The 24,841-nt window shown below is 38.0% G+C and overlaps 1 long non-coding RNA gene across 1 annotated transcript; it reads left to right on the top strand.

Moving 5' to 3' along the window:
- Nucleotides 1–68: 68 nt before the first annotated feature.
- On the top strand, nucleotides 69–12,658 carry LOC106730187. Its single transcript, XR_001366624.2, has 3 exons — nucleotides 69–174; nucleotides 10,239–10,353; nucleotides 12,030–12,658. It is a non-coding gene; the product is annotated as an uncharacterized LOC106730187 (long non-coding RNA).
- The last annotated feature ends 12,183 nt before the right edge of the window (nucleotides 12,659–24,841 follow it).

Here is a 24,841-nt window from a genome sequence, read left to right as displayed (position 1 = left end):
GCGCGGCTCGAGGCTAGGGATGGGCGGGACATGTTAATTCCCCAGATGTCGGAACCAGCCCGACCGGTCCCAGAGCTGGGTTGCGGGGAGAAGGGGAGAGACCTGTGCGTTCGTTTCAGATTCTCTGTGGCCAATGCGCGTTCCCAGGCCCCAGATCCCCGAGGGAGTGGTAAGGTGAGGCCCTCACCTCCTTAGGTATGGTCCAAGAGCTGAGGACGGGAAAGAAAGGAAGCTGAGAGGCTTCGCATTTTAGCGAACGAGCAGTTCCGGGAGTGGGACGCTGAATGAGGATGCTCAGGATGCGTCATTGCCTTTCACACTGAATTAGGGAGTTAGGAGGCATCCTACCTGGGGTTACTGGGGGTTACTTTAGAACCACTCAGAGCACAATGAAAGTACTTCTGTTTGCTGAAATAGTGGGAAATGACAGGGGGGGAATTAACTTGAGCAGAACTTCCAGCATGGCTGCCCAGGCTTTTTCCAGCCTTTATATTATAAAATCCCCACACTCCGACGACAGCTGTCAGGGTATAGCTAATACAACAGACAAATATCAGACAAATTGATTAAGAAAGAGCAAGTGATAGAGGAAGAAATAAAATTTTGAAAAAAGAGAACATTTAGAGAGACAGGCAGAAATACAATGTGAAACAATGCCAGCTGTGGTAAAGCAGAAGGCCTCCTTCCAAAGATGTCCGCATCCTAATCCCTAATCCCTGTGAAAACGTTGCATGGCAAAAGGGACTGTGCAGATGTGACTCAGTTAAAGATCTTGAGATGGAGAGTATCATAGATTATCCAAGTGAGTCCTTTGAAATCACAAGAATCCTTGTAAGAGGGTCTGAGTGAAGTGAGGCTCTGAGTTAGAGTAGCGCTGGAGATCTCTAGAAACTGGAAAAGTCAAGGAAGAGGCCCTGCCTGATCATTTTAGGCTTCTGAACTCCAGAATAAGATAATGACTTTTTGTTTGTATTTCTAAGACACTGTAAGCCACCCGTCAATTACAATAGAGTTTCTGGAAAGAGTACAAAAAGATACTTTCCCGTTGAGCTTGAATTCCTTTCTGGGCAGAGGTAGAAATTAGTGACACATTAATGTTATCTAGAGTAGAAAGGATAGAAAAATAGCTCACATGTATAACCCAAACTTCAAATTAGTGAGATGAGAGGGGAGGCAATCTCTCTGGTTTTATTTTGGTAACTTTTTTTTTCTTGTTCACAACTAGCCCAGATTACCCACTCCTGAATTTTTTTTTTTTATACCAAATACTACAGTTAAGTAGAAGCTTTCTCCCACCCCATTCCCATCCCTCTATCACCTGAGGTGACTAATATTCTGAAGTTGATGTGTATTTTTTCCATCCATATATTTTATATTTTTATGATAGATCATATGACTTACCATACTGTTTGAGATGCTTTTTAAGACGTGCACAAATGGTAGCATAGAATAGCTAAGAATTTTATTTTATTCCCTTACATTTATAATTCTGAGATTCAGCCTTTTGATACAGGTAAGTCTGGTTTGTCCTTTTTAAGAATGTGCTATAATTAATTTTTGCATTCCTATATTGATTGCCATTTGTGTTGTTCTTCCATTCTTTTTATTCTTAAAAACAAGCAAAGAAGTTTCCTAGTGCCCTCGTGGAAGATCTCCTCTAGGTTTTATACTTAGGCACGATATTTCAGGTTCAATACCATCAACTTTTTAAGGTATTGACAAATTACTCTCTCCTCCAAGGGCAGAATATGAGAACCCCCTTTTCTTCCTATTCTTTCAAACAGTTGTTCAGGTATTGTCATTCTCATTAATTTTCACCAGTCTAATGGAGGTGAAATGGCTTTTCTTGTTATTATCATAGCAGTTCTGCAATTATTAGTGAGGTTGAGCATCTTTCCACATTTTTCATTGGAAATCTGGGTTTCCTCTTTTGTGACATCCCTGATCCTATCCTAGATGGACACTGGACCTCACTACTCCCTCTGTGCCACAGCCTGCTGCAAAATGGGTCTTGAGTTTTAGCTTGTTGATGGTGTTCTTATTGGGTCAGAAATATACAACTTTTAGACATACTTCTCATTATTGTCTTTTATACTTTTGCTTCTTGAGTTGTGCTTATGAAATCCTTGCTACTCTGATGTCATGACATTTTACTAAAAATTCTTCTCAACATTTTAAATATTTAGCTTTCATATTAAGGTCCCTAATATGAGGTAAATTTTATATGTACTATGAAGAAGGATATATATTTTTATTTTTCCCTGTATGGATGGCCAATATTTTTCAGTACCATTTATTGACTAGACCAACCGTTCCCACCATTTGTAATGACAGTTCTCTAACTTTATTCAAATTCCCTCAAAAGTTTATGCACACTTTCCTGTTCTCTGTCCTATATCATTGATCTATTTGGCTGTCCCTATATCAACATCATGCTGTTTTCATTTCTTTAGTTATTTAAGTGTTAATAGCTGGTAAGGTACATCTAGTAGCAATAAAATTTGTTAATAACTTTAAATTTTATGTGTAGACTTAACTAATCGACAAATAACACCACATTAGTTTCTTTACAACAACCATGTGGCTTTTTTGTCTCATTTCATTGGTAGTTCCAGTACAGTGCTGATTATAGGAGGTGATCCATGTCTTGTTTAGATATTAAAGGGAATACTTTTGATATTTTGACATTAATATTTGTTGTATTTTATTAGTTAATATTTATTAATTAAGCAAGCCTCTTTTCTATTTTTAGTTTGCTAACAGTGTTAATAATGAATGATGATTACTTTTAACCAAGTGTTTCTCCTGTATCTGTTGAGATAAATTTATCTTTATCCTTAAATATCTCAATATTATAAATAATTTTTAAATGTTCTAAATATTAAGTTATTCTAGCATTCCTGGGATAAGCCCTATTGTATGCTATGCTATTTTTTAGAAAACAGGTGGTGCTGAATTCAATTTGTCAAGATTTACTTTGGTGTTATTGGATATGTGTTTGTAAGGATTCAAAAATCACCTTATTAGAAAGGCTTTCACTGACCATCCTTATAAAAGAAAAAAGTTCCCCATCTATTATTCTATTCTCTTATTCTTGATTCCCTTACACACTGTGAAATGAAAACAGAACCGAGGTAGCCAGCTTGGAGAATGATTTAGGAAAATCCTGTGCTTGTCTGCAATGATGCTTTCTTATTCATAAGTAACCCCCTCCTTAACCTGAACAATGATGTCTTCCAACTTGGATGTGCCATGCTTTGACTCCTTAAGTAAAAGGCTTATTGTGACCATGAATAAAATAGAGATACTCATACACCCTGTTGGAGCCTGGGACAATGTCAATCATTTATCTTTTGGGAAACACAATTTTCTTATCTGTAAAACAGGGATATTCATACCTGCTCTCAGCTCTGCCCACCCAGTTGTTATGAAGATTAGGCCAATATGAAAAGACTTTATAAGTGTACAGTAATTGTGTTATTGTTTTTAGTGGTTCAACTATTTGTTGCTATTAGCAAAATTTAAATGCCATCAAGAACATAAAAGCCTTGAAGGAGATCATGCTGATAAATGCAAGTCTAAAGTAATACTGAGCTGTAATAGAAAAGAAACTGAAAAAATATACATATGTATGTATATGTATAACTGAATTGCTTTGCTGTACAGCTGAAACTAACATTGTGAATCAACTACACTTCAATAAAAAAAATAAGAATTATAAAGTAATAGGCTTATTATATAAGAAAATTTGGAAAGCATTCACCACAAAAGAAAAACAAATGTCTTCCAAATCTCTCCTCAAAGATTATCTTATATCTAACTATAATTTTTGAATGGAAATAAACTCATCTATTTCAGTAGTTTCTGCTTCAGGAATATAGATCAGAAAAGATGTTGGCTAATCATCGTCTAGTTTACATCAGAGGTTGTTTATCTGTACAAGAACTGATTTGAATATGGATTTTTCTGTGTCAGGATTCCACAAGGTTTATAATATATAATATAGACTTGTTTTATATACAAAAGAGAGCATGTAAATTATTACCTGTCTTGGCATTTCTATACGGCCTATTATACTTCATTTAATGTTTGGTGTGCTGAAATAAGACACATTACAAAATAAGAGAAATTACTATTTCAAGTTCTAAGATACATTATTGAACAGGAGAAGTTTTACTCGGCACCCAATTCACTTTTCGAATAATTTTCATTCCTTTTGTTTGGCTTCAGAGAATTCAAAAGAATATTCTCTTCAGAGAATAAAAAAATATTTTAACATACAACCAGTAGATTATTGTGTTCTGAAATTCAAACTATGTCTTTTTACAAACGGTTTGTGGTTGCAACCTCTCTCTGTCCCTAAATTATTAATTGTTAGTTTGCAGCCTCAATTGATTCCCTACTCCATCCCCTCCTTGTTCCACATATGAGAGCCCAGCTAGAATTAATTAATGGGAAAAAATGGTACTGTTTGGGATAAAACATCAACATGATCATGTCTATCTTAAAAATCAGATATCAGTACTAAGGTATGTAAATTTTTAAAGGAAACAACAATAATTAAAACAGTCCTTTATTTATGACAGAAAAAAAATGTAGCTTTTGGGCTACATAAAATATGTTTAGGGAACTATACTGTATAGTCAAGTCTTTTTTTTTTTTAATCAGAGAGAAACTTGAATGTAAAAAAGGGTAAAATTAAAGATTAATTGACACATATATAAACAAGCATTCTAACCTTTCTCAGCTCTTTAGAGGTAAATTCTCTGTGAAATGCAGCCCCACCTTTTGGTGAAAATCCATTAAGAAGCAAAGATACTTACTTGGCACTGAGTCAATATGATATATCAGTGGACCAGACCACCTCAGTTTTAGTCCCTCATAACTTCTCAAATAATATATTTTCCCTAGCAATTATATTACATTATTTGTAAATCCTGTAAATAATCACAGTAGGCAGAACTTTTCAACAGTTATCCAAAGAAAAGGTGATACTATAAAGATACACATTTTACTTCCTTTTTGCTTTATTTGGATCCAAGCTGTATATTGTATCAATGAGATTGCTTCTAATATTCTCCAGAGCAAACCACCCTATTCTACTTTTGCTTCCCTTCTAACCAAGCATCATCCTTTAAATCGGTTTTCTTTGTAACATTGATACTGAATAATACTCAGGTATAAAAGCAGGTATAAAAGCAAGTCAAGCCACAGAAGCATTGTCTTTGTTTAAAATTTTTAAATATTAGTAAATTTGAATTTTTAGCAAACTGACCAGAATATAATTTTTCTACACAAAGCCAGAAAGGAAGAGCATGCTTTTCTATATGAAAAGTGAAACGCTGAGATAGTTGGGAGGGTTTTTTTTTTAAAAGAATGCATCATTGATTTGGCTCTCTTGGCAACCTATTAAATTTTAGCTCCAGAAAAGAAATCGATTCAATGGACCCATCTAAGCCTTGAGCCTTGGCACTTTTAGCCATTATTTTCTTGATTAGTAGTTGAAATATAAATGGTGCCAAAACAAGGTTTGCTTTGTGAATCATAAAACTCTACCCTAAAGATTGGTCAATGAAAAGGAAGCAATGGACTTTTCCATTTTATAATCTTTCTGATTTGTTTGTGTTCACTCTTTTTAGAAGATCTGCTTTCTGTTTATTTTTAACTTCGTATGCGGAGAGGGTGGGACTCGGTATTATCACAACAACAAATTGATCTGATAGCACAGAAATTTTGAGTGGTCAAATTAATAAAATGTTAAGATGTGGCCCAAGGTAATCAGATTTGAATGCTTGAGACTACTAGTTCTCTGGAGGTTGCATTTTCTGGTTCCTGTATGCAGCTCCTTCCAAGGACCCAGCTGATCCACAGACTGCTTTTTCAAGACTAGCTTTATGTTCATCCTTTTATGAACTCAATCTCCTTCTCTGCGCATCCACCCTCAGGAGAAGGGAAGTCCTTCATTTCCACTTTCAGATAACAAAGAAGTCAATTGTCTCCTCTTGTATTAGAGAGGACATTTATGTGATAGTATGACCAACGCCCCTTGCAGTGGTCTCCCTCCTAAGAGAGGTGCCCCCTGGTGTTCGCAAAGCTGGCCTCTTTTAGGACACGGAGGGTGGGGTGGTTTCCCTGATTCCGAGATGATTTTAGTTCCCTGGACGAAAGAAGAGACACTCACTCTCTGCCTAAACTTCCATTAATGGATATATTGGACTTCATGAAATAATTTTATTTATAAAATGAGAGAACTTGGCTGCTAAAAGAAATTAAAGATGAATAATCCAGTACAACCCCTTCCTTTTAGAAACAAGGAAATGGAGGCCAAAATGGGGAGGTTATTTGCTCTGTATCATGCAGTGCAGTAGAAATAGAATTTGAACTAAAACCTGAGCTTTCTGAGAGTGAAGAGGACAGGACACTAGTCAGTGGTTCAGAGAGACTTCCTGACAGAGGTGGATGGTAAAAGGACAGGAGGGTAGGAGTTGGTCACTGAAGCTGGAGGAGAAAGAATCCATGTTGCAAGCAGAGGGACTGGCTCCAGCAGAGATGGGAGATGAGAAAAAGAATGAAATGTATAGGACAACAAGCAGTTAGGTATTGCTAGGAATAAGGTATGAGAATTTTTGTTCTTAGAAAATAACTTGATGTCAATTTTGTTTTTTGAAGAGCACTTAATTTACAATACTTAGGGATATCTGACTTAGAGATCTACCTACTCTGGAATATTTAAATATGTATTAATCTTCCATCTATTCAAGAATCCTGATGGCTCACCTCTGAGCCAGGAACTGTGCTATGTGTGCTAGATGTATAGTGGTGCGCAAGCCACTTGTGATCCATAGGCTCAAGGAGCTCCTGTTAGAGCAGGCAGATAGCTAGATATGAGCAGAGAAACGGGGACACAGACCAAATGGCAGGCACTGGGCAGAAATGAAGGGCACAAGCCAAATGCAGGAAAACATACATCATGTAAGCACCAGGGGTCCCTGGCAGAGAAAGAAAAGCAGGAATCTTTGGGCTGATAAGGGGCCACACCTTTTGGCCTGGAGACCAACAAAGAAAGGTGAAAAAAGGCAGGAATTTCTTGTGTCTGAATGTAACCTTTTGCTCATTATGCCCTCATTTCAATAAAATTAATCTTGCAGATCAGAAGTACCCATCATGCACCGACGCCATGACACTTCCGATCCAGACTAAATAAGGGCAAAAATCCCTCCTCCCTTTGGGAAGGTGGAGTTGGGATGATAATCAGGAAATACAACCCCAAGCCCTTGCCTTCTCAATGAATATTCTGCCTATTTAATTTTACACCTTATGTAACTATCTTGCCAAAGAAATTCAGGGCAGCCTCTCATTGAGAGTGTTCTATCCATCCTTTGATAAATATTCACTTTGTTTTTTTTAACCTCTACGTCTTGTCTCTGAATTCTTTCTGGGACGGGACAAGAACCTGGAACACTGGTTGGATCCACCGGCAACACTCTCACTGTAATAGAGAGTTCAGTCAACTGAGCAGGCATTTACTTAGAATGTACGATGACAAAATCAGCTCTAGAATAGGGAAAGTGGGGTTGCTTATGAAAACATAAAGAGGTGTCTTCCCTGAACTGGAGGAGGGCTTGAAGTAGATGGCCTTGAAGAAGAGAGGAGAGCTGGGCATCCGAGAGAAACTGGGGCAGAACTGAAATCCGTGATGAGCGTGATGGACTTATCGCAGTGGCAGATTGTGCAGTGTGGCTGGGAACAGAGATGGAGGTAGCAGTGGGGAGAGACAGGTCAGAGGCAGTAAGGGGACACATTACAAATGGACTTGGGAGCCAGCGATTTTCAGAGAGGAGAGTCCTGCGAGGAGGCCTTACAGATGGGAGTGAATGGAGGCACAGAAAGCTGATCTGAACTATGATCCATCCTTTGTCTCTGTGGCTTCCATCAGTCACCTCTTTTTTTTTTTTTCTTGCTTCCAGCATCCCGGCTGTTTTTGCCCCTCAAATATGTGATACAATACACCTGCCAACACCTTCTGCATTTACACATTAAAGAATTCAGTCATTAGAGGGAGAAAGATACTGGCTTCCCCTTTTTAGTTCCAATATCCTTGGAAAGGACCCCTCCACCCATCAGATGACCACACCAGTTCTCTTAGATGTGGCCAGACGGTATGCACAAATTGAAACAGACAGCTTCCGCAGACACCTGCAAGCTACATTATGCAGAGAAATGAGTTCACAGAAGAATTGTGGGGGCATTTCCCAGTAGGAGACGGAGTTCTGACCAGGAAAAGTCATGAGTGTTCACTTCATTGACTCACAAGGTCGCCATAATGATTGAAAGAATAATATATGTAAATTCAAAGCACACCTGACATGCAGTGGGTACTTAGTAAGTAACTGTTGTTTAACTGATTTGTTTTAGTGCTTGAATGACAATGAAGAGACTGAAGTTTTTACAAGGACCACTTATTTGCTTTACCACCAGCCACACACACTTTTCTGGGAGGTATACCCACACACCCACAGGGTTTTTTATCCCAGGTCTTCTGAGCTTTTATCCCAGCTCAGAACAGTTTTACCTGACTCTAGCACCGAGTACGGGAAGAGTGTAGAGAATGCATTTCTCTTTTCCAGGCTTGAGGTGAAGAGAATTAAAACACATATAACATTTAAGAAACACTTGGAGATTATCTAAAGGAAGAGAAATGATCGGAAGAAGTCAGTCAAACAACAAGAATCCATTATGCACCATTTATGTGAGGCTGTGCTAGGTGCCTGACCAAGTGAACTGAGCCAAAGTAGTTCCTAATTTTAAGTGGTCAACAGTCTAAAACTGGACTTCAGAACTATATACAAGACACTGGAGGCAATAACACAGGGTACATTTATTTCAAACAAATCCTGAAATTCTTTTAACTTCAGGTGCCATTTTGAAAAAGCATTGTTTTTTTGAAGATATTTTGTTGTTCTATAATTGCTTATAAAAATTGCTATAATTTTAAATTATGAGTGGGAAATGGATTAAAGGTGCTAGAAATCTACCACTTTAAATAGAGGAAACTACATTTAGGAAGAAAACATACCCTCAGACTGTTACAGCATACTCTTCACCTAGATCATAAACAGTAGACTTTTATCAGGTAGCGATGTATATTACAATATTGAGAAGACAGCTGGGTTCTAATTCTGACTCTACCATTAACCACCTAGCAAGGTAATCTTGAGAGTGTCTCTAACTTTTCTGCACCCATGTATCTTCATTTGTAAATGGTTAAGGCACTGTTAAAAGAATATAATATTACAAAAAATAATAAACGTTTTACACGTTCATGTAATTTCCATATTAGTGACTCACATCCTTTATAATGTTTACGAAAATCTCTCTTTTGTACAGGGGTTTATGGAAAAGAAGGAAATCTAGAAACTCTAATTATAGATCCAACATCACTACTAGTATTTATTAGTTATGACAGGAATAATGGTTTATTATAAGTACGTATAGTTATATAGTTATATGATGCATGCACTATTTGCTAAAAACATGAACTCCATTTAAAACCATTGTCTTGTATGTGGTCCAGGCGTAAAAGAACTTTATGGATTTAGAATGATTGAAGAAATGATTGAAAAGAATTATAGTGATTTTCCAGGTGATGCATTGTGTGTATCTGGTTTTAATTTTCCTATTTTTTTCAAATGTCACTAACACACTATTTTTAAATAAAGGACAAGTAAACTTTTCAAAGAAAATTGTTCAGTTAGAATTAACCAAACTGTTGGATTCACTAATGCTTTTCATTCCACCATTCCAAGAATTGTTCACCCACAGTTCTTCTGTGAACGCACTTCTCTGCATAACATAGCTTGCAGGTGTCTGCAGAAGCTGTTTCACAACGTGGGCTGCCAATGGCCCACCCAGTCGCTGGTAGACTATTCTGTAGGTAACCAGGCACTCTTGCTCTCTTCCTGGTCCTTCCTGAACTGTGTCGCTTACCAAAGGCTAAACAGTTGTGTTTGTTTCTTTAGCAGCGAAAGCCAGTTGTTCTTGCCGCTGTAATTACGTAGATTAACATCATATAAAATCGAATGAGATGTTTTTATGACCATGAAGGTGTTGTGTCTTTGGATATTTTATAAAGAACTGATTAAAATGCTGTTAAAAAAGGTGCAAGTGTCACAACTGTAAAATATTATGATAGAAACTTAGATTGCTTTACAAGTGTTAACTTCTTTCTCTGCTCTAAGGAATTTCGAACTGGAAGCATAAATGATGCATTCTGGGCGTGGTTTGCATGAGAAGGAAGATGAGGACCTTCAAGCATAAGACATCACTCAGATTCCTGGCCTCATCTCAAAACAGGTGAATAAACAGTAAATTTGTGTGTCTTAGACTAAAATTCGATATTTGAGGTATGCATTAATCACTTTTTAATGATTCCCCACATTCACTGCTTTCTTAGTGATGTAACCAACAACAGGTTCTACTTATTAGATGAGAAACTTTCTATTATAACTATTTATTTAAATGCTAGTATATTAAATAATCATTCTGGCTCCTTTCCTACTATGTCTTATGCTTGAACCTCAAACGTTTCTGTTCCTTTCAAATCCTTCTTTAATTGTCAACGAAGCATAAATATACCCTGTACTATAACATCCTTAAAGAAAAAAGCCTAAAGACAATTATCTCAGAAGTCCCCATTAACAATTTGCTCTTAATCCTGATTGTTACTCTCTCACTACTGTTATTTTCAAGGGAATTCATTCTTGGTCAGATTAGTCCACTCACCCAAATTTGTTGCCCCACACAGAGCAAAGGATTGTTACTCCAGTTTATAGTTTTGGATATTAAAAAAAAAATTGTCTTGGCCTAAATTAAATGAAGTGTCACCACTTTTCAGAGTGGTGTGTTAGGTGAGAAATATACAGATATTTAACTATTTAAAGTGCTTGGTAATTCCACAAATATTCATGGACTATCTTTTATGCATAGAACAGTGCAGTATGTTGTATGCACATTTGAAAAAGAAAAAAGGATCTTAAATGAGGTATTTTGATATGCTATTGTCCTAGCTTTAGGGAAGATTTCTTTTGATGATTTTTCAACCAAGAAATATGAAATAAACATATATAAAAAGTGACATGAAATAGTATAGCTAAAAGATTCTCTGATAATAGCATCTTCCCTGAAAAATATGGGGGCAAATGCATTGATTTTTTTAAATGGGCAAGAAAACTAAAGAAAATTAAAATGACAAAGGAAACTCTCAGGATTTAAGTTAAAGGATGTTGTTTTAATCTGTAATCAATATCCTGACAATTCTTCATAGTTTCAGACTAAAACCTGTACACAGAAACAATGCTTGACATATTTTCTCAGTGCGTGTCTTCAGCAATGCGTGGTTGCTAATGACAGCATTTGCTCATGAGTCTTCCCTGCAGGAGAGCTACCGCCTTTGGGGTGGAGCATTTTCTATAACAGCAGACCTGCCATAGCTGATCTGTCAGGGTGAGTCAGACAGGCATTCTGTTCCCTGAGGATTACAAGGAAACAAACAAAAATTAAACAAAATGCAAACATTTTCATCAAAGGCACTCGGCAAATTAATAGATGCCCTAAGGAATCAAAATCAGAGGCAGAAACAAATAGCACTTCATTCATTGAAATCTTTAAATTTCAGTATTCCAAATGGATAAATTAAACCATCTAGTATGCCTCCTGACATCCAGTTGCACAAATATACGAGCTGGGAATTTGGCCAACATTCCACGCTTTCAGACACTGCTCATATTCACTTCCTGCGAATATTTTTCAGGCTTCTACTACTCCAAGGCACAGTGCTGGGCACTGGGGGAATGTAATGGTGAGCAGAAACTCACAAGGATTTTCTGCCCCACCAAGCCCACCATCGAATGCAGACCGGGAGGCAGGCATGGTAATTTAAGTGTTCACACAAGCAAATGTGAAATTGCAGGGAGACAAGTCTGATGGTGAGCTATGTGATGTTTAGACTCTGTGGTTGCTGTATTTTATAGAATCCTGAAGGTCAATGATGACTTCAGGTAAAGAAGCTCTGGAGAATTCTTGGAAGTTAACCACTCAGCAGGGGAAGGAGGGACGCTCCAGGCAGAAGACTATCCATGTCTTAATGCGTGGTGGCAGGAGAGGGTATACTCAGCTGAGCGACTGAAGGAGGTCACTGTGGCAAAGCAGAGGGTGCCCAGGCATCGTGGAATGCGATGGGGCTGAGGACAGTGTTGGAACTGGATCAGGAAGGGCCTCATAGGCACGGTGGAGGGCTTTGCCTCCATCCGGAGATAGATTGTCAACAGAGTTTTTCAGGTGTGTGTGTGTTTCTCTGCATGTGTGTGTGTGTGTGTGTGAACATGAAGGTTGTGTGTGTGCTGGTGGTGAGGGTGTCATGCTATTTGAGTGGCCTGGCACGATCAGGTTTGCTTTTATACTCTACACTTTATTTCATCATTTCTTAATTTTACCAACAGACTACAGTCCTTTATAACAGTTTCTTCACACGGCAAGAGTAGTTGGAGTTGAATATAAAGTGCTTTTACATTTAGATTGAGGAAAAGACAAATGTGGCATCATAAATAAAGAAAATATTAAAGCAGTAAATACAAAACCACAATCACAAGTATTGCATGTTTTCATTTGTCACGTAACACAACATGAATGGCTTTTTAAAATGTGTGATTTGTAGTCAAAATAGTATAGCTTGCTATTCTTAACATGAAGAAAATCAAGAGAAAGCTCATTCTGACTAAAACCAATTAAATATTTGTGTAGTCATTTTTTAAGCATATACACTTGTTCCTGAGAAAAATACGGAATAGGATATTACATAATCACCAGAACTTGCTACATTCAAAGGTTGGGAATATGAAAAATCTGAATATGCAGTAAGTATAGAACACTGTATGATAACATACAGAATTACACAATAATAATAACTTGCTGTTATGAGTGACATTAGCAATAAAGAGAACCCAGCTCATAGGTTTCTGGCCAATATTATTCATGTCATGGAATTCCAGTTTTTAATTGATGGGTGCCCATCATGGGCTGGGTGCTTTAAACATTTCTATGGCGAGTCTTTGTGAGCTAGTTTTCAAGACGGACCCTCATGGAGCTAAGCGCAGGCGGGCTGAAGCCTGATCGCGGGTAGTAGAGCCCCACTTCATCCCACCTCCACGTAAACACTCGGGAAGGTGCTAATTTTGTTTTGTGCTAGTTATTTGCACCTAGTCAGGAGGCAGGCATGTAGCCAGCGTTTTCAGAGCAGCCCATCTGATACCAGTAGTAGAGTATTAAAAATGAAAATAAAAATAAAATATAAAAACCTTGAAAATGGCACAGGAAGCTTCTCCCACCTAGTGGGACACTGCTCCATTCAAGCAGTGTCACCCGAAGCTGCATAATCCCACGGGGGGTGCAGGGGAAATATACTGGTCTCCAAAACCTCATTGGGTTTTACCCTGCTTTATGTAAATGTTCTCTGTTTTTCCCATTGCTGTAAATTTCCCAACCATTTGCCACTAAGACCTTCCATCTTTCTGTCAATCACATTACCATCCCATTGTGACAACGGAGAAATGATCACACTCTCTTTAGAAATGAAGACACGGAGACTCTGAGCATCACAGTAACTCATCCAAACTAGCAAGCGATCATGTTGAGGTCCTGATGACACAGCTGTGTTCTTTGTGGATGTCACTGTTGGAAAAGGTCAGGGAGGCTGATGGAACGGTTATAGGGTGAGCGTTGTGCAGAAAAAAAAGAAATCAGCTTCATAAATGTGTAACTGTGACACTGAGTCGAGAAAATTTAGGTTTCTTTTCATGTTGCACATAAAAATCATACGATCTTATGAATATATTTATTTCACCATCAAACTGTCAGTTCTACGACTATGGGAAGTCTGTCTATTTCATTTATCTGTGTGAGGCCAGCATCAAGCAAAGAGCCATGCAGGTAATAGTCATATGATATATACTTAAATTTTCAAACATTCAAAGTGTTTTTATTCTGAATTATTTCATCATTTAATTAAGGTGAAAAGATGATGGTTGGCATTTGGGGGATATATTAAAAGTGATGATTCTGTGAGGATGGTTTTGGATGAGATTTACATGTAAACTGGGGAACTTTGAGTAAAGCAGGTTGTTCTCTGTATAGTGAGTGGGCCTCATCCAATCAGCTGAAGGCCTAAATAGAACCAAATTCTGCTGGCAGACTTCAACATCAGCTCTTCTCTGGGTCTTCAGCCTCTCAGACCACCCTGAAAATGTTTAACTTGCCAGCCTCTATCATTGTGTGAGCCAATTCATCAACAGGTTTCTCTCTCTCTTCTCTACATAATTATATTCTCTCTCTCATATGTATATATACACACACATTCTATTGATTTGTTTTCCTAGAGAACACTAAGTAATACAGTCAGTATTAGCATAAATTTCTTAGGATATAAATGTTTCAGTACTTGCAAACTTTGTAATCTTTAATGGTGTACAGACTATTAAAGTGGGGTAGAAAGAATATGGAGCAGAAAAGTCATGGGATCATATCTAAGATTTTTCCATTTCTTCACTCATTCATCAAATACCCTCAGGCACTGTTTGGGGAGCTGAGAACATACTGTGGAGAATGGGGCTCACAACACATTCCTCTCATGTCCTTCCATTTTAGTAGAACAGATGGACATACATAAGTAAATAAATAAACGAACAAGCTACTCTCAGAAAGTAACAATTACTACCAAGAAATAACAAAATGGACAGATACGATGGAGAGTTCTTTAGATTGGATGATTATGGACGGCTTCTCTGAGGAGGCAATTTTGAGTGGAAAGCTGACAAATAAAGAGCCTGCCATCCCAAGACCTGGAGGCGGAACATCTCAGGAAGAGGAAACAGCAAGTGCAAAAGCCCTGAGGCAGGAAATATTTGCCCAGGGAAACTTAGACAAATTACTGGGCCTCTCTGAGCCCTGTTTTTTATCTATTAAGTAAGGGTAATGAGATATCCTTAAAAGGTTGTTGTCTGAATTAGAGATAACGTTTATAAGATCAAAGAACAATTGTGCCACATAATAGACACTTCAGAAACGGTAATTATTAAGGGAACACAATAGAAGGAGGAATGATTTTAACTAGGAATAGGAGGACATAGAGAAATGATTTACAGAGACATTTCAGTCCCCCCCCCCCAGTTTTATTCAGTATAAAATACACAATATAATTGACATACAGTGTAAGTTTAGAGTATACAATATGATAGTTTGATACATGTATATATTATGAAATAATTACCACTCACTGACAGTACATAGGGTTTCAATTCTCCACGTTCTTGCTGACACTTGCTACTATTAATATTTTTTACAGTAGCCATCCTACTGATGTGAGGTAAGTTATTACAACTAAAGGAAGACAAGTTTTTGTTATGACTATAGAAAGACATTGACCGGACTGAACAGCAACAAAAAGAAACCTTAAAAAGCAAACTTGATAGAGCCATCATGAAAGCTGTGGGTAGGATGATTTTAAAGCCACAGCAGAGCTAAATAATGTAAGATTTTCTAAGTTAAAAAAAAATTCATATGGATTTCATTCTCTGATGATGTCATTTCATTAGGTGTCCACATATCGAAATGACGTGAATCGCCTACAAATAAATTGTGACCACTTTCAATTACCCTCCATCGAGTAAAGTGATCAAGTCAAACAAAATACTGCCACCAAGAAAAATGCTCTTCGAGGCACTGATGGTGATGCTTAAGGACTTGGACCAGTCAACCTGGGAAAGGTAGTTGGAGGAATGGACACGTGCCGCTGTGTTTGCACCTCTGGCCAGGTGGAACATGTTGGCAGCTGATTAGTATGCTCCTAGCTAGAAATACATACACCTGCTGCTCCCACATGTTCTTCAGCAGAACGTCTATTAAGAAATATTCTAGAGAGACAAAGCAACTGCCTACAGTGCTTGGAGTGTGGCACTGACATTGAGTTTGAGCTAGATTTTATCACGTATCAAGTAAAAGAGTGATAAATTCAATCAACTTGGGCCACCCACGGAGATGGAGAAACATTTCCACACTAAATTTTAATCTCCAGGAGGTCAGAAGCTGGGACTGTTTTTTGACAACCATTCATATCCCTGTAGGCTAGTCCTGAGCCTGGCACTTAGTAGACACTGAAGAAATACTTACTAAAAGGATGAATACATGAATGGATGTTGCTGTATCCACCAGGTTTCCAACAGGCTACGTATGACACACCTGAACTAGGGTAATCTGTGGGGGGCTTATTGATCAAAAATCGAATTAAAAGGTATAAATGAAGCTTTGGGGAAGCGAAAGGACAGAGCAGGAACCCAAGCTAAAGAGATACTGGGAAGTAGAGTTGCCAAAACTCAGAAATAAAGAGTGGGTGAACCTGCATACAGCAGGGACCCCCCCCCCCAATCACCCTCCCAGAACTCCTATTTGCTAAGCTCAGCTTGAGGGCACAGGATCCATGTTGATGGCGGCGTTCATACAGACCAGCCTCAAGGAAACATGACTCGCGGAGAGAAGGTTGGAGACCACATCCAGAAGAGTAAATAGGGACACTGGTATTGATCGTCATCTTCACAGGATGACTGCACTGCTCTCCCAACCAACTGGCTAACTGATAAACCACACACACGTGCAGTGTGCATACTCACACACCCATACGTCACACAAAGCCTTCCTTTAATTACAGTGGTTCGATTGTTGTTTAAAAAAAAAAATCAGAACAATCCACCCTATTTTGAAATTAGAACAGGAAACAGCACAACTTTATTAATTTATACACCAAATATTTTAAAACTACAAGTCAATTTTATATTGCCCTCAATGAAGAAGGAAGAAAGGAGATAGATAAAGAAGGAGGGGAAAAAATAGACTAGAAAAGGTAGAGAGACAAACTCAGAAACAGCTAAAGGAAGATGACCAAGGAGACTCATGGATCAAGGGACTTCCAGGGGGGAAAGAGTAGTGTGAGCCTAGGGAGAGATGTCGGGGTGAGGGGAGTGAAGAACGGAAAGAGGGGGGAAGGGGAGGATGGGGATGAGGAGTGTGGAGAGGGAGCAGGAGGGAGGAGGAGGAGCCATGACCATCCTCAGACTCAGGAAATAAATGGATCAGTTGTTAGGAGCTGTGCAAAACCGCCGGATGGCAGGCAAAGCTGCAGCATGTTAAAATTGAAAAGAGGTTGGGGGAAAAATGCTTGGTAACATTTATGTATTCGTTTCTGGAAAAAAAAATCCTTGACATTTTGACTTAAGTAATTAAGTCAAAGTAATTCATTCCATTTGGAAATGAAAACTTATTTCCATGGGACAGAAATATTTCTTACATAATTTTTTTCCCTTTTAACTCAGGAAACTTGGAAGCATCTTTGCCATGAAAAAAAATAGAAGAGGTTGATTGCCCACAAACTGTTTCCCTCTCCTTTCTTACCCTTTACTTCCTGGTTCACCATATTGCCTTCCTGGCCACGTGCGTGTCTATGTCTGTGATATAGTTATTAGTTTATTTATAGCCATATGTATAGATATAGATACACATATATAACATATGCTTTTATTTTTTCAAATAAATACCATGTAAGTGTGAATAATTTTAACTCCTCAAATGATTTTTCCCTTCTGCGATGCCCCGTGCTGCACATTTGCCAACTCTGCAGCCTGAGACTCAGAGTTGGAAATAAACATGGCAGTGATACAACTAATTAGCAAAGACCCAGGGCCCAGGCGTCCTTACTTCCTTGCCTTTCCCTCTAGGGCACCAACTGCCTCCCAAGCTAAAGATTTTAGTTGAAGAGTAGCAAGATGTCAATTTGCCAATAAAACGCCATTTCATTCCATTTCCCTTACTTTTCCTTGAAAACATACATACCCCCTTCCGTTATTTTCTGGATGTTAGAAACCTATTGAATGATCATTTTGACATGATAACCTACATTTACTGATGATTTTTAAGATCTATTTCTGAGAACTAACTTAATGTGAACTACTGAATTCATCCAGTCACAATTCGGTGTCAACGCTGTTTTTATTTTTAGCCTATTGCTGAAACGAAGAAATGCCCGTTGATTTGCTAAAAGCAAGAGCATAAGTGCTCTTTGGGCATTAATAACAGTGACTGGGATAATAGGATGAGCACCTCAGAGACTCTATAATGTACAACACGTAAAACTAACTCAGAAGGGCAAGATTCAGGGTAATAGTTCCATTAAAAACAGACCTAGGTGTTAGTAGTGTAGTCACTCTATAGGTGCCCAGTCTTCAGGCTGGGAGTATGCTCAGTGTTAACCAAAATAAATAAATAAATGTTTCCATGCTATCAACAGTGCTTTAAGTAAAGAAATGAGGCTCATGACAAACATAGCACAATTTAAAGCAGAATAAAAGCAATATGGGAGGATTCTAGCTGTTGAATTCCCAAAACAGAGCCAAAACCATTCTTTAAAGAGGGCAGAAGCAGTTCAAAGCTTCGATCCTCCAAAGATCATGAATTTTGATTTTGTATTTCAAACGCTTATAGGATATGTGAAGGAAGGCATCCAGAATTCAAAGTCTTACGTGCACTGCATATTCAGAGTTGTGCAATCTTGCACCTCCTAGAACCCTACCTGGGAATAAATCTGTCCTGGTCCCCCGGGGAAGTTTGGTCAGAAGGCGCTCACCAAGCTGGTATCGTTTGGCTCCAAGACACTTAGGACTGTTGGCACTTACTGGGTTGGAAGCCCTTTATTAGTTCTGAGTGGACACTGTAACTTCATATTCCTCCCAAACCATTTGAAATCCCTGAGAACCTCAGCAGAACTGAGAAAGGTCCTGCCCCGAGCTGCGATACGTCTAATCGTGTTTCTCGGGGTCTCTAAACAGGACATCACCAAGATGCTGCTTGAGCTTCGGGAGAGGGTTGTTTTCCTCATCAGGCTTCTCTCACACCTGATGTGCTCCTGGAGGATTAGACCAGAATACCGTGGGGAAGAGCGCCCCCTCCTGCCTTGCACTAGGAAATGCCACTGCGTGCCATTGCCAGAGTGAATCCATCCATTAAAAGGGCCTCCCCCTGCCAAACTGTTGAATTGGATCACAAGAAATTTGCATTTCAGTCTGGCTAGATCTTTTTTTATATTTATAGCCCTTGATTTGGAAATCCAGGTTTTATGTATAAACAAATGCATAATTAGAACATCAACTATAGATTGCATGTATAAACAAAATGTATAATTTGCATATTGCCTACAGATTTTCTTCAGAAAAAACAGCAATTATTTCATACGAGGTTTTGGAATTAATAGAAATCTGTTCAGTTGTGATTTATGGGCACTTCCAACCTGAGATTATTACTGGGGAAATTGTGACAGTTAATCAACATGCAAATGACATGTTTATGGATGAATTAAAATGAATTTTGATAGATGTACGAGTGCTAAATATTAAAATTCAAAGCTTTAGTCTTGTAGTGAAAATGACACAAACCACAGAAAGATCTACCTTACCTGTAGACATACTGAAGATCGAGAGAGTTTAATTAGTACTTGCTGGATAATTTTTCACTTATTGATAACAGGTGAAATATAAAATATAAATACTCAAAATGCTAGAAGTAAGAAAACACTCTTGTACTCAAACCTCACCTATCACCCCCATCACAATTCACTGATAGAAGACTCATTCCAATAAACAGAGGTTTTAGACTTGTCTGCAGAATTAAAGCTGGTACATTTAAGTGACCATTCTGTGACTGAATTTTTTTCTGTTCATAAATATTTGAAAATGTACTACTGCTTCTGAATCTTAATCATGAAAGTTCAACTTCCATTAGGAACTTTACAAGATTCTGAGTAAAAGAAAGGCATTGTTTTGAAAAAGTATGAGATTAACAGATAAATACGAAAGTAATTAAAGTAATACCACTCATCTGTTTATTTAATTCTCATCACTTATTTGGAAGATCCTTAAGTTAATATGAATTAGCATTTACTGAGTGATCTATAAATAATAGCTGTTACCACATACTGGGCATTGTGCTAATTGCATCACCTTCATTATCTCCTTCAAACCTCAGGATTTCAAGAAAATTTAGGCAAATTGAGGCCAAGGGGATGAAATAACTTGACCAAGCTCACACCTCAAGGAAGTAGTGAAGCTGCGTTTTCAACCGAGGCCTGGCTCCAGAACTCCACACACTTAACTTCTACAGCGTACATTTCAGACTAAGTAACTGACACACTATGCTTTCTCCCACATCCTTTGCCATTTCCTGGGTACATGACTGGTTCATGAATTTGGTTCAAGACTTTGGTGTGGAACCGAAGTTGGAGGTAAGGTCCAGGACTGCAATTTCCATGCCAAGAAAGAGTTCAAGGAGGAGAAATTCTAGCTTGCGATGTGAAGGACAAGAGAATGCCAAAAGAGGATAACTAGGAAAAAAGTAAGTGGATCTGGGCAAAGATGAATTTAAATGATAGGGCTTCAGTGAGACAGCAAGGTATGAAGCGAAGAATGGAATGGGTGTAAGAAAAGGCAGAATGTCACATGTAAAATTTTAATGAAAGAAATGTAGTTATGAAATGGAGAAGAATAATGAGCCAGTAATTGGAAAGGCGTGATGGAAAGAAGGAAGAGAGAAAGGGGAGGGTGGAAAATTAAAATGTATTTAGAATTCCTCATGGGATAGGCATTTAATTTTCATATTAAGTGCTCCCAGCACAAAATAAAACATTTTTCTTCATTTTTATAGATGAAGGTACTAAATAACATTTTGGAGAACACTTAGCTTATAGAATTTAAAGAGCCAAAACTTGAACCCACACCTTTTGATTCCAAATGCTGACGTATGTTTAAGAACAAGGAGTGAAGGAGTTAATAAGGAGAGAAGTTTTATGTGATCTTGAATAGATTTCGTTTGGTTGCTACATTGAAATATTCTGTGTGTTATTTCTAATTTTAACCATTGTACATGTTTATTTAAAGAAATGGGGGGAAAAGTTTTTAAAAATTTCCTACCGCTCGTTGCATTCTTTTTGAGAAGAAAATATTTGTACTTTTCATGAATTGGAATGTATTTTTATAAGTCAGGTAATGACCTTTTTCTTTTCTGTTTACTCCATCTTTTAAAGGAAGATCTATGCTTGAAACGGGGTCTGTTAGATGTTGGTATAGATCCTTATCTGAATCTTTTGGCTCCAGAGTTAGAAGAAAGGAATAAATCTAGGCTGCACATTTACTTGACTAGCTAAGAGATCCAACAGACTGGAGGAAGTGAAGAGGTGCAGATTTTTTCTTTGAAGATGTTATTTTCTTTGTTTTGATTGGCAGTGGGAAATTAACAAGGATAGGGCACTGTTTTATGTGCACGATAAATGAGGACACGTTAAATCCCGAGGATGCACCATATTCATTGTGACTTCAGCACCAAGTAAGGCCCCAGGCTCCCCGGTAGGTGAGCATCCAGGTTTCTTTGGGATTCCCACTTATTCCCAGGTCCTCTTTGCTATAAGGTATGTTTGCCTTTCATTCTTTTTCTATTTGATCTACCTGGAATAGAAATCTTCCCGTTTCTGGACAGTGGCTATCACTATTCCACATTTAACTGGCTAGTAAAAGGTTGCTTTCTTTTTTTTTCTTTCAAGTTAAGAAGTCCATTGGTCCTTTTAATGGCAATCTCCTTAGACAGAGTTAGACATGTGGTGATGCTGTCACCTTAAATCTAAGTCTCTTTTGGGACCATCTTCATACATTTTTAATGAACTTTAAGACTTTCAAAGCTAACCAAAGTATGTGGGAAATTATCCAAGTAATTAAGTTTTTGCATATTTGCAAACCTAGAGTATATCTCAAAGTACTTATAAGTCCATTGTACAAATGCAAGAATCAGACTGTAAATGTTTTATCTGCTCTCAAATAAAGGGCTCTAATGTCTTTGTCTGACATGTGATTACATGTCACAATTGGACGGAAATCTTATGGGGCCTGCTTACACAGGGATCTAAACACAGCAGGTCCTTGATACTTGTTTGCAGAGTCTATGGAAAAGTAGGGGAAAAAATACCTTTTCCTTTAGAGATTTATTCAAAGTGCATATTATTAAAGGTTCTTTTTTAAAAATCATTTTAAAGAATTTCTAAAAAAGAAGTCAATTCTATAAAAACTAAAAAATTCTAAGAAAATATTATTTATGAAAGTCTGTTTCACTATCTGTAAATATTATTTATGAAGGTTACTGCTCACCTCTTACCCATTTTGTTCCAGACTACTAAGGAAAAAAAAACTTCAATTCCCTGCGGGTGGATAATCAGCAAGTTTCCCCAAAAGCTGGAAATTGTGTTATTTGGAGACACGCATAAACATTGTCACAACTAATCCAAAAGGCATGGACACACACTTGCAGATTACACTCTCAGGATTTCCATCTCTTATCTTTCCTCTGAAGTCTTTTCCTTTTTAAATTGTCTGATCCTCATCAGAACAGAAAATGAGTTTCTTTGGTCTGTTAGTGTTTTGCTTCAGGCAGTGTCTCAGTTTTTCAAGCATCTTCATTGTGTGTGTTCTTGTTTCCTTTTATGTTATCTGACTTTTATCCTTTTGTTTTCTTTCTGCTGATGATTTTACTTGCCTCTTCTACCTTTTAAACAACTTTGCTGAAATACCGCTGATGTACAATATTATGTTAGTTCCAGGTGTACTCCACAGTAATGTGACATTTGCATACATTATGAAATGATCACCTCGATAAGTCTAGGCACCATCTGTCCACATACAAAGTCATTACCATATTCCTGAGCATACTCCCTCTGCTGTATAGTCCATCCCCGTGGCTTAGTTATTTCATAACTGGAGATTCGTCACCTCTTAATCCACTTCCCCAGTCTCGATCTTTCCCAGCGTCCCTCCCCTCTAGCAACCACCATTTTATTCTCCGTATCCATGAGTCTGTTATCCTTTCATTTTACTCATTTGTTTGTTTGTTTTGCTTTATTAGATTTCACATATAAATGAAATCATACAGTTTTTGTCTTTCTGTCTGACTGATTCCACTTAGTATACTACCTTCTAGATCCATCTGTTTTGTCACGAATGGCAAGCTTTCATGTTTTTTTATGGCTGAGTAATATTTCAGTGTGTGTGTGTGTGTGTGTGTGTGTGTGTGTGTCACATCTTCTTTATCCATTCATCTACCAGTGGACCCTTAGGTTGCTTCCATGTCTTGGCTATTGTCAATAATGCTGCAGTGAACACGGGGATGCATATATCTTTTGTGGAAAAGTGAAATTGCTGGATCATATGGCAATTCTATTTTTAATTTTTTGAGGACCCTCTGTACTGTTTCCCATAGTGGCTGGACCAATTTACATTCCTACCAACAACGCATGATGGTTCTCTTTTCTCCACATACTCACCAACACGTAGAGCAATTTGTTCTTTTTGACGACAGCCTTTCTGATAGGTGTGAGGTGATATCTAATTCTAGTTTTAGTTCGCATTTCCCTGATGATCAGTGATGTTGAGCATCTTTTCATACATGTTTGCCAATTCTACCATTTATCCTTATCGTCCGTTTTCTCCTTTATAACCTCAGCCACTCACTTTCTCTCCATTTTCTCACAGAGATGAAGTAGTGCTGTCATGTTACTTTACCTCCCATGAGAAGTTTAATTTTCACTTGAGTTTCTTTTGCTTTTATAGTTCTTTTTCCTTTCCAAGGAATAAAAAGGAATAAACATTAAATTCATAGATAAGATTTAAACTTATTTTGCTTTCATATTAATCATGATTAGCATATTTTCTAATTTTTAATGAAAGGAGGATATTTTACTTAACCATATAAAACGCATTTGATTTAGATCTCTATCTAGAACTGATCTCTCAGTCACTTGCTGATGAGAAGGAATTTTTTTTCATAATAATATAAAATGCATTCTTTCTGCAAGGCATGGCTCCTATTTCCTGAACACAAGCCAGATTTTTCTTGCCACTGTTGTCTTTGTTCTTCATCACACCTCCACACTCATCAAAGGCTAGACTCCTGCCTCCCCCTGTGTGACTTCAGCAGCCGGCGGAACGCTCCCGGCTCCTATGACTCCTGGTAACTTTTACCATTCGCTCTGAGGTCCCCGTATCTTTTCTCTCTCAGCAGTCGACTTCCTCCTGCTCAACAGTGAACTCAAAGGCCTTCAAGTTAAATGCCCTAAATGGTCCTCCTACTGAAACAACAAGAAATACTGGACATAACATCAAATAAATTTTTAAAATCCCTAGTAGATGTAGCACAAAATTGAAGAACAGAGAGTCCAAATCTGAAGAGAAAGCAGAAACCCTGGAAGGTAGGTGACAAGACTGTCTTTGTCATCAGTGGTTTCTGATAACCCCGTGGCCGGACTCAGGGGGAAGCAGGCAGGAGGTGAAGGCTAAAGCCTGAAAACAGCCTGGACCCCAGCGCAGGAAACCCTCAGAGCAAAGGTGAATGGGAACCAAATCCTCTCTTTACAGAAGGATAACAAAGAAACTTGTCTGTCTAGAACTTGATGCCTCCTCCGAGGATTTACAACCACTTGTGAGCATTCACCTGAGCTCTAGTCCAAATCATCACCACTTTTGTTGTCTGAAGAAAGGTCGAGTGGAAATTTTAATCGAAAGTAGTCCTGGCTTTAATCTTTAAGAAATAGAACCTTAAGGACCTGAAAAGACAAACGTTAAAGTTAGGAAAGCCAGTGAAAGGATTATACAGCCGATTTGCACAGCTGAAGAGAGAATGGCTGCATCTACAGGGAAAAGAAATTATCCAGAGAGTT

Source organism: Camelus ferus, chromosome 7 (assembly GCF_009834535.1).
Source record: "Camelus ferus isolate YT-003-E chromosome 7, BCGSAC_Cfer_1.0, whole genome shotgun sequence".
In the NCBI taxonomy this organism is placed as follows: Eukaryota; Metazoa; Chordata; class Mammalia; order Artiodactyla; family Camelidae; genus Camelus; species Camelus ferus.
Note: the sequence above shows the minus strand (reverse complement) of the source record. Positions and strands in the feature narration are given on the sequence as shown.